This window comes from Perissodus microlepis, chromosome 3, assembly GCF_051167445.1.
Source record: "Perissodus microlepis isolate ML-2025 ecotype Zambia chromosome 3, ASM5116744v1, whole genome shotgun sequence".
NCBI classification, from domain to species: Eukaryota; Metazoa; Chordata; class Actinopteri; order Cichliformes; family Cichlidae; genus Perissodus; species Perissodus microlepis.
In genome coordinates, this window is record NC_140463.1 from 25994701 (window position 1) to 26007892 (window position 13192).

The 13192-nt window shown below is 44.8% G+C and overlaps 2 non-coding genes across 2 annotated transcripts; both read right to left on the reverse strand.

The window, feature by feature from the left end:
* Window positions 1–577: 577 nt before the first annotated feature.
* Window positions 578–649, reverse strand: trnat-cgu (transfer RNA threonine (anticodon CGU)). Its single transcript has one exon. It is a non-coding gene; the product is annotated as a tRNA-Thr (tRNA).
* Window positions 650–11656: 11007 nt separating this feature from the next.
* Window positions 11657–11728, reverse strand: trnat-cgu (transfer RNA threonine (anticodon CGU)). Its single transcript has one exon. It is a non-coding gene; the product is annotated as a tRNA-Thr (tRNA).
* Window positions 11729–13192: the final 1464 nt, after the last annotated feature.

Below are 13192 nucleotides of genomic sequence, written 5' to 3' on the forward strand. Positions count from 1 at the left end.
CCCCCCCCCACCCTATCATCGTCATAACACATATGCCCCGAGGGGGTCACCAAGACCCCCCACCACCATCACTACCATCACCACCATCATCATCATCATCATCATCGTCGTCGTCATCGTAATAATAACACACACGCCCCTCGGGGGGCACCACGACCCACCCCCCGAGAACAGGCGGGCGCACAAGGGTTAATCCCAAATGATTTGACTGAATGAATGAAAAATGATCGTCCCACTGGAAGACTCTCATTTCCATTTATTTAAAACAATTTTTTAAAATTTCTAATATTAACATTAATATGAATTATCAGTGTAAATATGCATTTGTGAATGTCTCCTGTTGTCAGATATCCTGTTTGGATTGTCCACTTTGACTCTTCATAATGTGTTATATTCTGTTAAATATATAAACCTGTGAGTAAAAGAAACTGAGACTCACACTGAGTAAAGCACTAACAATAGACATGTTGTGTCACCAGAGTCATATCCAAAGATTTGCCACACTCAAATCAACTTGTTCACCCACATACAGAATCAAACAGACTTTTAATCACTGTAGATTTTAAGCTGGTACTAAAGGCACAGATGGGGATTGAACCCATGATCTTTGGTTTACGAGACCAACACCTTGCCACTTGGCCACCATGCCACACTACGGCCACCATCAGGCCAAACTTTTAATTTAGAATAGATGTATTGGAAAGGTGGAAAGTTTGCATTAAAATCTTTTCAAGATTACTGACAACCTATTGGTTTTTGGTGATGACGTAACCTTTTCTCTAGCCCCACCATCAGGTCAAACTTTCAATTTTAGATTTAGTGTATCTTCAAAATCTTTCATCCAGTTTTTTTCTAATTCAGTTTAATTCAATTTTATTTATATAGCGCCAAATCACAACAGCAGTCGCCTCAAGGCGCCTGCTTCATTGCATTAATGTCTTGAAATACCAGGAAACCAAACGTCTGCATCTGGAGACTTTTGACTCAAAAGTCAATAAAAACCAAAACAAATGTAAAAAAAAAAAAAAAAGAAGAATAAAGGAAAAATTACATTTTCACAAATGTCAAACATTTTTTAAATAAAATTCCTATAAATAAAATTTTTTCCTATTAAAAAGTTGTAAAAATGAGTCCAAGGCCATGATGCCGTAGCATCTAGCTTTGTTATTTTTTGTGTCATACAGTCTGTGTATTTATTTACTTATATTTCCTGAACGGCGCACAAACTTTTTCTTTAAATTAATATAAAAACAACAACAAAGTCAAACATTCAGCAGCAAATCTAACCTTGTTACATGAGAAGAAAAATCATAAACAGAAAATAAAAGTGTGTATTCTTGTTACTACAGCCATAAAACGTGAGGCCAAACTGTCACCAGGAGTGTACTGAAACATAAAATATTTTTATTTCATGATTAAAAACATTTCCAGCCATCATTCTTCCGTTTCACCTGAAACAATTGTAACAACCCTTATTGTTTTATAGCACCACTAGGGGGGGAGTCTCCTAGGGGGTGTGTGAATATAGCAGGGCAGCCATTACATGGTGCTCGTGTTCTGTTCTCAGGACAGACCTCACCATTGCAACGGCCTGGCGGTGGCGACTACCGATCCCCGCACATATATGTACGGACAGTGTAGAGCCGTGGAGACCTGGCTTGTATGGTCTTATGTTGCTGACAAGGAATAAAGGTCTGTTGTTTAATTTAACTGACTGGCTTCGAGTTATCCGGCTAACCTCCACACCACATGCCCGCGGGACCTGCTAGCCGCTCCTTCCTCGCCAGACTGCTGTTACAAAGTGGCGCCCGAACATTGTTCTCTGAATCTTCATCGTCATCTGGACCGACAGACGGTGGGCTCGGATATTTTTCCCGTGTTTTTCAACGATCGACACTTCGGCTGAGGTGGCGTGTTTTTTTTTTCTCTTCATCTGGCTGCATTGGCCGGGCCAATAGGACGCCGTGAAGGAGCCGACTCCCCACGATTTCAACAATATTTGCAGGCACGGAGGAGCACCGACCCATCGCTTGACACGCTTGCCTGCCGAGGGAGAGTACTCCGTGAGTAGCTGTACGGTCCGTCGGACCGCCAACTCAGTGCTATTGGACCGTTACGACATCGGTGGCGCTAAAGCTAAGGCTAAGGGTACAGTGACTTTTACTCAGTGTTCATTCAGAGGGACGTGTTGTTTTGTGTGAAGCATTGAAGCATCGGAGTGTGCACGGACGCTCTCTGTCTGACTGATATTAATGCTTAGGTACTGTGTGTGAGCTTTTCACTTCGCCATAACTTTTGTGGGAGAGAGTGGTTTCGGCCATACTTTTGAAATGGCGTCCCACCCAGACACAGGGAGCGAGGGAGACGGCTGCGACTCGGATGCTGAAGCTCCCAGCCTGACAAAGTACATCATCCCTCGCTCTACCCCTCATGACCTCAACCTTAAGGTGGAAAGCTTGCAAGAAGAGGTGGGGAAAATGCGAGTCTGCTTACACGATTCGCTGGAGCTACAAAAGAGCCTTCTGAAACACTTGGATGGTGGCGCGAGAGGGGAACCGGGGGAGCAAACATCTCCTCAGAGAACCCCCAACCCGCTGGTGACGGTGGAGTGTCACCAGAGGAGTGGCTCAAATCAGTGGACAGCTACAGATCGTCGCTGCGCCTAACCAACTCGCAGGTTCTGAGTGAGCTCCCTCACTTCCTCAAGGGAGAGCCCAGTAAATGGTTTAGGGCCCTCAGCTCTCACATTACTACATGGGCACATTTTTACCAACTTTTTGAATCAGTGTTTGTGTCAGCTGATAACCAAGAGCACATTTGGCGGGGCATCCTCGATTGCGTCCAATCACCGGAGGAGCCCCTCCCAACGTTTGTAGCTCACATGCTCGGTGAGTTTAATAAGCTAAGGTGCCCGCCGCCGGAGCATGAACAGATCGAGCTCATATGTAAATATTCATTGGAGAGGTATCGGGTTGCGTTGTACGGTACACCGGTCCCGTCGGTTATGGACCTACTGCTTCGCGCGCACGAGCTCCACACAGCCTTAGGGCCAGTTGGCCACTCAACCCCTACTTCAACCCCTAGTGTTGCATGCGCGAGAGAACCACATTGTTTTAAATGCTCCCACCCGGGGTTTACCACATGCACGTGCCCAAGTTGCGCCTGGGTTGCCCCAAAAGAACGAGGTGCTACCAGACCCAGGGCAACCTCTCACCGACCTCTCCCAGGCCCACCGCCGGGCCTGGAACTGGCCGATGCAGAGGGGCTTGAGTCACTGCCGGCAGCTCGTGCGGCCAGTCAGCAGTTGGGAAAACCCCCGGGGGGGGGAGGACATTTCAATGAGGCAGCCCTCCCCCCATTCGCAAAGTATGCCTCGCCCACATGATGCCCACCAGATTGTGCAAGGCATTGTGGGGCACATGGAAGATGTAGAGTCTGGAGCGCACTGGAATACTCCACTGAAAGAAAAATTAACTTCAACTCAGTGGCAGTGAACGCTACGCTAGATACAGGGGCATTCCTGTCTTCTGTGCGGGCTGAACTCATTTTGGAGAACAACTTGTCTCCCAACAGGACCCACCAGTGGATGGGTCCACCGGTGAGCCAAGTAGATGGTGCTCGCTGTCTCCCGGAAGGTGTTACATGGCTGCCCATAGGGTTCTTGAACAAAAGGTTTTATCACCGGTTTGCTGTCATCCGCAACTTGTCGTCCCCCTTTGTCTTAGGGATGGACTTTATGAGCAGGGCCTCTTTGACAATCCACATCCCCTCAAGAACCGTAGTTATGGACGACATTCCATGTCCAGGCGCGGATGAAGAGGAGAATTGCTCAGTTGAGCGATGATAATGTCATTATGACGCTTGACATGGTAGAGCCCTCGCTGGAGACCAAAGCTCTGGAGGCAAACCTAACAGTCAGAGAGAACTATTAGTTGTCCTCCTTGAACAATTTAGCAGTATGTTTGATGGTCATTTGGGTCGCACGTCTTTAACTGAACATGTTAAACTGAACACGGGAGATGCGAGGCCTATTAACCTCCCCCCATACCGCACCTCCCCTGCAAAGAAACAACTCATTGAAGAGCAGGTCCAGAAAATGCTGGAAGATGGCATAATTGGACCGTCCATGAGCCCCTGGGCCGCGCCTGTCGTGATCGTTAACAGGCTGGGCGCTGACCCATGGTTCTGTGTGGACTTTAGGGGGCTGAACCAGGTGACTCGGAAGGACTCATACCCCTTACCACGGGTCGATGAGTCTCTCGACTTCCTAGCGAGAGGTCGATTCATTTCAACATTGGACCTGGCGAGGGGTTACTGGCAGGTGCCGGTCTCAGGGGACTCACGCCCTAAAACAGCCTTTGTTTCACATTGTGGGCTGTTTCAGTTTCGCGTGCTCCCTTTCGGACTCTGCAACGCACCAGCCACCTTTCAGAGGCTGATGCACAACGTCCTCAGCGGCCTTGTTTACAAGACATGTGCTGTATATCTGGACGACATCGTGGTTGTGTCCCCTGCCCTCGAACAGCATTTGTTGGACCTGCGGGAGGTCCTTGAGAGACTTAGGTCTGCGGGTCTCTCGTTGAAGCTTAAGAAATGCCAGTTCTGCCTGAAGGAGCTCACCTTCCTGGGCTACCGGGTTACCCCAGATGGCATTAAACCGGACGACGACAAAATCAAGGCTGTGATGCAGTTCAGAACTCCGTCCTCAATGAAACAGGTGCGGCAGTTCCTCGGTCTGACGGGTTACTACCGCAGATTCGTAAAGGAATATGCTCGCCATGCAGAACCTCTGCACACCCTGACAAGGAAGGATGTTACCTTTCAGTGGGATGACAGGTGTCAGGAGTCCGTGGACTTCCTGAAACAGAGTATCGCGACAGCACCTGTCCTGTCACTCCCCGACTTTTCCCGGCCTTTCTTCATCCATATGGACGCATGTGACCTGGGCTTGGGGGCGGCCTTAATGCAGAAGGATGCAGAGGGTAGGGAAGTAGCGGTCGCTTACGCGAGTCGAGCTCTTCACAAGGCAGAGAAACCATACTCTACGCCAGAAAAAGAATGTCTGGCTGTGATTTGGGCCTTAGAACACTTTCGACCCTATGTGGAAGGGCTTCACGTGAGGGTCTTGACTGACCACAACAGCCTTAAGTGGCTGATGTCAGGCCCGAAACATAGGCGCAATCTTTGGCCCCAGGAGGAGCTGAAGCTGTATGCTCCTACGGCTCTCCGGGGTACCCTGTGCGGTTATTATCATGACCACCCTACGGCAGGTCACCTGGGGATTGCTAAGACACTAGCGAGAATGCAGTCTAGGTTTTACTGGCCCAAGATGGCATCTGACGTTAAGCGCTATGTCTTGTAGTGCCCAGTCTGTCAACTCACAAAACCCAGTCAAAGAAAGCCAGCGGGCTTCATGGTCCCCATTTCGCCCCAGCGACCCTGGGAATACGCAGGGGTCGATTTTCTCGGACCACTACCTCGCACCGCTTCGGGGAACTCGTACATACTGGTCTTCGTGGACTACTTCTCCAAGTGGATCGAGGTGTGTGCGGTTCTGGATGCGACGGCTCGAGTGGCAGCCAGTAAGTTCATTAACGAGGTGTTTGCTAGGCATGGGGCCCCTAGGTACCTTATTTCGGACAGGGGCTCACCTTTTGTCAGTGAGCTGTTTGAATCTGTTCTCTCCACTCTTGGGTCCACGGCGTATCATCCGCAAACTAATGCGACCGAAAGAGTGAACAGAACTCTCAAAACGGCCATTCACGCATACGTGGGCGATAAGCACGCGTCGTGGGATAAGTTCATGTCCCAAATCTGTTTCGCGCTGCGCTCAGCCCCCCATGAGAGTACAGGACTCAGCCCTGCTATGATGTTGTATGGTAGGGAGCTGGAGACACCCCTTGACTTGCTTACAAAGCCGTCTGGAGAGAGCGAGGAGTCATCCATGCCCTATCCGGAGACCCTTAAAGCGTCACTTCAAGAAGCCCACGATCGTGCCAGGGAGACACTGGCTCGCAGCCATGCTAGACAGAAACGCTACTACGACCTGAGACGCCGGCCGATGACCTATGCAGTCGGAGACTTGGTGAAAGTCAAAGCTCATCATCGATTGGACGCTCAATCTTGCTTCACGGCCAAGCTGGTTACTCAGAAGCTGGGGGAGGTCAACTACAGATTAGCCAAGATTGACACTGGTGAAGACGCAGGAGTCTTCCACGTCGTGAACATTCAGCCGTTTTACTCCTGGGACTCGGCATCTCCTTCAGGGCACTGGACTTCGGCCCAGGAGAGCCTGGATGAGACTGAAATGTGGGAACAGCCCTCATTCCCGTGTTCACGGGATTTCGGAGCAGGCGAGCACCCCGCCGAGGGCGTCTCTGCGTCGCCACCGGCCGAGAGGGAACACTATCGTCAGTGATGGTTGGACTGCTACCAGGTGGACTAACCGTTATCATACGGACAGACTCAATGTTGACTGAGGGTTGGTTTCATACATGTACATGCTGTAATTTTTTCTGTTCATAAGGGGTGATTACTTGTTCTGTTCCACTGAGCCCTCGTCATCATGGCCCGTGAGAGCCTTTGTTTGTTTTCTGTTGTACTGATTTGAGGGACCGGTTGTGTTGTATGTTTGACTGTTTCCCTTGTCTGGAACCATCTCCAGAAGATGACTAGCCAGTAACTCTGCGTGTTCTATATTGTTTGCTTCAAGAACTAACTTTGTTTTTTGACTGTACCAATGCTGTAAGGGTGTATAACAATTCCTCCACAGCCTGCTTACTACCTAAAGTAGCTATGTATAGTGAAAGGGGGTAGCGGGAGAGGGGTCACCCTTCTAATTGCCGGGGGGGGGGGTGGGTGGGTGATGTAACAACCCTTATTGTTTTATAGCACCACTAGGGGGGGAGTCTCCTAGGGGGTGTGTGAGTATAGCAGGGCAGCCATTACATGGTGCTCGTGTTCTGTTCTCAGGACAGACCTCACCATTGCAACGGCCTGGCGGCGGCGACTACCAATCCCCGCACATGTATGTACGGACAGTGTAGAGCCGTGGAGACCTGGCTTGTATGGTCTTATGTTGCTGACAAGGAATAAAGGTCTGTTGTTTAATTTAACTGACTGACTTCAAGTTATCCGGCTAACCTCCACACCACTTGCCCGCGGGACCTGCTAGCCACTCCTTCCTCGCCAGACTGCTGTTACACAATGTCCCGGTTAAAAAATAAAGCTTTAACACCAATTTCCCTTTACAGTAAGTAGTGTTTGTCAGAGCTGGTGTGTTATTTTGCTGCGATACACATCTCTCTTACTTTTGTTTCTCTTTCCTCAAACAGAAATTTTTACCTCATCAAGAAAAACCCAGCACACATTTAAAAAGCTCTCAGGACACAGGGCCTTCCAGCAGGAAGAGAGAACGACAGACAGAGATACTTTTCCTGAATCTTAGCACCTTATTTAAGTTGGAAGTAACCTTGTTTGTTTCTTTTCCCCTCAGGCGGCTTGTAAAAGGTGACAAACAGCATTTAGCAGACAGCAGATCACCGGGTCTCTGAATGGCTTCAGACCTTTCAACCTCTTCACGACTCCAAAGTAGCTTTAAGACCATTTGTGCTTTTGTCTGCCCCAGAAGCTATTTTAGTTCCTTGGACTGTCCAGTTTTTTCTTTTGTTTTGAAAGAATAATGGGAGAAGTCAATCTGTAACTGTGTTCCATTTAACAGTAATTTGTACAAACTTTACATCCCAATACTTGTTGTTGGTTTTGTGTGTGATTGTTATCAATGACACACATTTTGATGAGATTTTTCTACAAACCACTGGACCAATCGGTCCAGACCCAGCAAGGCCCTGATGGTTGCTCTTGCTCGATTTCCCCAGGGCGACTGTAGCTGTTGCATTGTAAAATCTAATTAGTTTCCAGAACTTAAAAGAAACTATGCAAACTTGTTGCCTCAAAAAAAAAGAAAAAAGAAAAAAGATGGCTGAATGTTAAGTTAAAAATGTTTAATAAGCTGAAAAAGAGAATTTTTCACTTGAAAACAAAAGTGCAGAACTGTTAAAAGCTGACGTTTACACAGAAGTTTCAAAGTTGAAAAACAGCTGAACATCCTTAAAATGTAAAAAGGCTGAGCAATGACAAAAGAAAAAAGAAGAAAAAGAAAACACCTGAACATCTCAGTGTCCTTTGCTCCCTGCTTGTAAATCAGATGTCACTGCAAACATAAACACAAGCTACATGTGATCTCTCTAATGGGTAAATAGTATTTGTATAGCGCTTTTACTAGTGCCGTCTAAGGACCACAAAGCGCTTTACACACCCAGTCATCCACCCATTCAGACGCTGGTGGAGGCAAGCTACAGTTGTAGCCACAGCTGCCCTGGGGCAGGCTGACAGAAGCGAGGCTGTCATATCGCGCCATCGGCCCTTCGGGCCAACACCAGTAGGCGGTAGACTGTCCGAGCCGGGGCTCGAACCGGCAACCTTCCGATTACAAGGCGAACTCCCAACTCTTGAGCCACGATCGCCGCACGATCGGTACCTGCCTCTACCTGTGCTGATGCTGGCATGACTAAAGCTAACCAAGCAGCAGCAAATATGTGAAGCAAGGCAAAAGGATATACTCATAAAATGAACAGAATCATAAGAATATAAGACCACGAGCACTGCAAATGTAAGAAACATACGTTGACATCAAATGGTATGTAATTTGAAATCTATATGAAACAATGAAACATCTATTTTTTCAAATATTTTGTATTAATTTTTTATTAATTGTTCAAATGAGTCTGACTTAGTGTCACAGAAATCATAATCATATACAACAAAATGACTCGCAAAGATGTTTTAAATGGATGATTCCTCATTTGATGAGGAATCATCAATTTACACATTTGCTGAGTCCTAAATTTGATGCCAGTGAACCTTTTTTAAAAGCCCCAAATCCCCTATGAGCAAGCAGTTGGCGACAGCGGGGAGGACAAAACCCCCTTTAATGGGGGCGGACCTCCGACAGAACCGGGCTCAGGAAGGGGTGGCCATCTGTCGCGACCAGGCGGCATTTAAATGTAATATGCACAAAATTACTCATTTTACGCACGACTCCTTCCGTCGGCATGCTTGGTTACACAATCACAACAAAATGACTCGCAAATATGTTTTAAATGGATCACTCCTCATTTGATGAGGAATCATCCATTTACACATTTGCTGAGTCATAAATTTGATGCCAGTGAACCTTTTTTGAAAGCCCCCAAATCCCCTATGAGCAAGCACTTGGCAACAGCGGGGAGGACAAACCCCCTTTAATGGGGGCGTACCTTTAAATGTAATATGCACAAAATTCCTCATTTTAATTGTGACTCCTCTCGTCAGCATGCTTGGTTACACGATCACAACAAAACGACTCACAAAGATGTTTTAAATAGATGATTCCTCATCCATTTAAAACATCTTTGGTGGCGTTTAAATGTAATATGCGCAAAATTCCTCGTTTTACGCACGACTCCTCACGTCAGCATGCTTGGTTACACGATCACAACAAAATGACTCGCAAATATGTTTTAAATGGATGATTCCTCAATGAGGAATCATCCATTTACACATTTGCTGAGTCCTAAATTTGATGCCAGTGAACCTTTTTTAAAAGCCCCCAAATCCCCTATGAGCAAGCAGTTGGCGACAGCGGGGAGGACAAACCCCCCTTTAATGGGGGGAGACCTCCGACAGAACCGAGCTCAGGAAGGGGTGGCCATCTGTCGCGACCAGGCGGCGTTTAAATGTAATATGCGCAAAATTCCTCGTTGTGATCAATTCAATTCAATTCAATTCAATTTTATTTATATAGCGCCAAATCACAACAAAAGTCGCCTCAAGGCGCTTCATAGATACAGAGAAAAACCCAACAATCATATGACCCCCTATGAGCAAGCACTTTGGCGACAGTGGGAAGGAAAAACTCCCTTTTAACAGGAAGAAACCTCCGGCAGAACCAGGCTCAGGGAGGGGCGGCCATCTGCTGCGACCGGTTGGGGTGCGAGAAGGAAGACAGGATAAAAGACATGCTGTGGAAGACAGACAGAGGTTAATAACAGATATGATTCAATGCAGAGAGGTCTATTAATCGTGACTCCTCACGTCAGCATGCTTGGTTACACGATCACAACAAAACGACTCGCAAATATGTTTTAAATGGATGATTCCTCATCCATTTAAAACATCTTTGGCGGCGTTTAAATGTAATATGCGCAAAATTGCTCGTTTTACGCACGACTCCTCACGTCAGCATGCTTGGTTACACGATCACAACAAAACGACTCGCAAATATGTTTTAAATGGATGACTCCTAAAAAATTAATAAAGTATTCTGATTCTGATTCATGTGTAGTATTTAATGATTCAGTAATGAATGAATCTTGACCTTCTTGGAAAACTTCCAAGAAATACTTCCTGGAGGTTTTTATTGTAGAAAGACTCTTTCTGATGAAACATCAGCTGAACTTGTCATATCAGTGTGCTGAAGGAGGTATAACAGCTTTTCTGACATGCAGTGGAGCCCCGAGAGTCTGAGACCAAGAGTGAGAATCCTCCTCTTTATTTAGGTTTGAATTTAGTTTGGACAAAGTTTATTCTGAAATGATAATATTGACTTAAAATGTGATGGAAAATTTTTATCTGTTAATGATCTTTTCTCTGTTAATGACCACACTCTGCATGGATGTGTGTTTATACACTGCTTTGCTTCTAATCAGAAGATTAAACAGAAGATTAAATTAACAGAGAAGATTTTTCTTATTCTACCAAAGTCGCTGTGGAGAAAGGGTTGCATCCACGCTTGGTTACATGGTCACAACAAAATGACTGATCTGTTTCAGTTATGAGCTTTCAGTTGATATCACATTGCAGGGTGACTTCACAATGACATCACAGTTCAGATATTATGCTATAAACAAGGTATAGCATCACCAATAGTGACAACATCAGTGACATCACTGATGTTGTCAGGTGAAATAGAACCCATGAGACGGAGCAGGTACCGCTGTTTCGGACAATGCCACGACGCAGGTATTGACGCAAACATGCGAGGTCTACTCGCCCCGTTCGCAGACGCAGGAGACCCCACAAGGCCTCCGGTGTCCGCTGACGTGGGAGAAGATGCCGTCGCAGACATTAGACAATTTTAATAAACACGTTGCAGGCGCATTAAAACTTTAGTCCAATGAATTTCTTTTACATGAGTGTGTTTGTGGGTTTGTTTTTTGGAAACATAGTGTTTGGATGAACAATTGCAAAAATGATTGTCATACTAGAAGACTCTCCTTTCCCTTTATTGTTTCAACCAATTATTTAATTTGTCATTATTAACATTAATATGAATTATCAGTGTAAATATGCATTTGTGAATGTCTCCTGTTGTCAGATATCCTGTTTGGATCGTCCACTTTGACTCTTCACAACGTGTGTTATATTCTGTTAAATATATAAACCTGTGAGTAAACGAAACTGATATTCACACTGAGTAAAGCACCAACAATAGTGATGTTGTTGCACCACAGTCATGTTTAAAGTCTCTGGTTATTGGGAGCAGAGTGTTTGCACCACTCAAAGCAACTTGATCACCCAAATACAGAACCAAACAGGTTTTTAAGCACTGTACTAAAGGAATGGATGGGGATTGAACCCATGATCTTTGGTTTACGAGACCAACGCCTTTCCACTTGGCCACCATGCCACACATGCACAGCTTTCTATACCGTAACATCACATTGCTCTTGAATTGTTCAATTAACGTTGATGAACATGTTATCCCAATAATAATTTATTGGGGTATTTTGCTCTTGATGTATAAAAATGAGGACACAATGAGACAACTCAGTCACTGAAAGGAAGATTTCCTATATTGATGCAATTTATTATTTTGTATTGATGTACTTTTCCTGATTTCATGTGTACAGGTGTTCCACACACTAACTCCTATGACTGTAATCCTCTGATATTTTACATTTGTCCACTGACTTGCTGAACATAAGGATTCCTCTGAAGTCATGAGTATTTGGTCTTATTTGGAACAAGTTCTGAATGTTGTGGGACAAAGACTTATTTGCTGCTTTGTATATTGTGTACGCAGGTCTGAGGTTAACCAATCTTTAAATTTGAGAATATTTAATTTGATAAAAAGTGGATTTGATGGTTCTCTTGAAGTAAGAAAATATGTTCATTAACATTAATTGAAAAATTCAAGAGGAATGTGATATAACAGTAAAGATATACTTCAATAATATAATTGTTATCGTTATTATAAATATTATTATATTAATAAAAAATAAGGTTTATTAATGAATAATTATTATTAGGAAAACATGTTGATTAACATTCATTAACGTCTTTAAAAAAGGACTTCCTTATTCTGCAAAACGGAAATACCAGGTCTACTCAGTCAATAAAAACAAGCTATATAACAGACCTCCGTACGTTAAGACATTCAGCTCCACTTATTAAAACATTTGTGTGTTTTTGTACGTTTGAGCCTGAATGAATACTGTTCACGCTGTATGAATCAGAACCCCCCGAAATGAATTCAGACTTGTGTACCCAATTCTTCTTTTGAAGGTAATTAAATCATGCTGTACAATCATGCCACCTGGAAGAAGAACAGTTCTACCGAATAATAAAATGTCCCAAAGGTACCATGATATTCATGCCCATGATTAATGTATGCACACAAACACACAAACATATAAAACTAATAAATTAAATAAAAATCTGCGTTAATTTTAGTCAATGAAAACCCGACAAAGAATGTCATATAAAAATCAACCTGCAGAGAAAAACAATTAAACTGGGAGAGCATCACGGGCGATACGTAACCACTGCTGGTATCGCGAGAATTACGTCAAATGAGTCGTTTGATGACGGTGGCGGGAAAACCGCGGTGGCGGGAAATGCAGCGTGGTCAACACTAGACAGGGGGTGCTGTTGTGCAGATAATGTGTGAAATGCGCCACAAAAAATAATACTAAAATAAAATAAAATAAATAAAAAATAAGAAAGTAAAAATTGAATCGAGGTGAAAGAACGCGATTGTTTTTTCTATTATGTTTCGGTTGGTTGGTGTGAAAATATAATGAAGCGCTATGTTATGTTTTACGGTTTTAAATGGTTTAATAAAATCTGATGTGTGAAGTCTCGGAGGGGG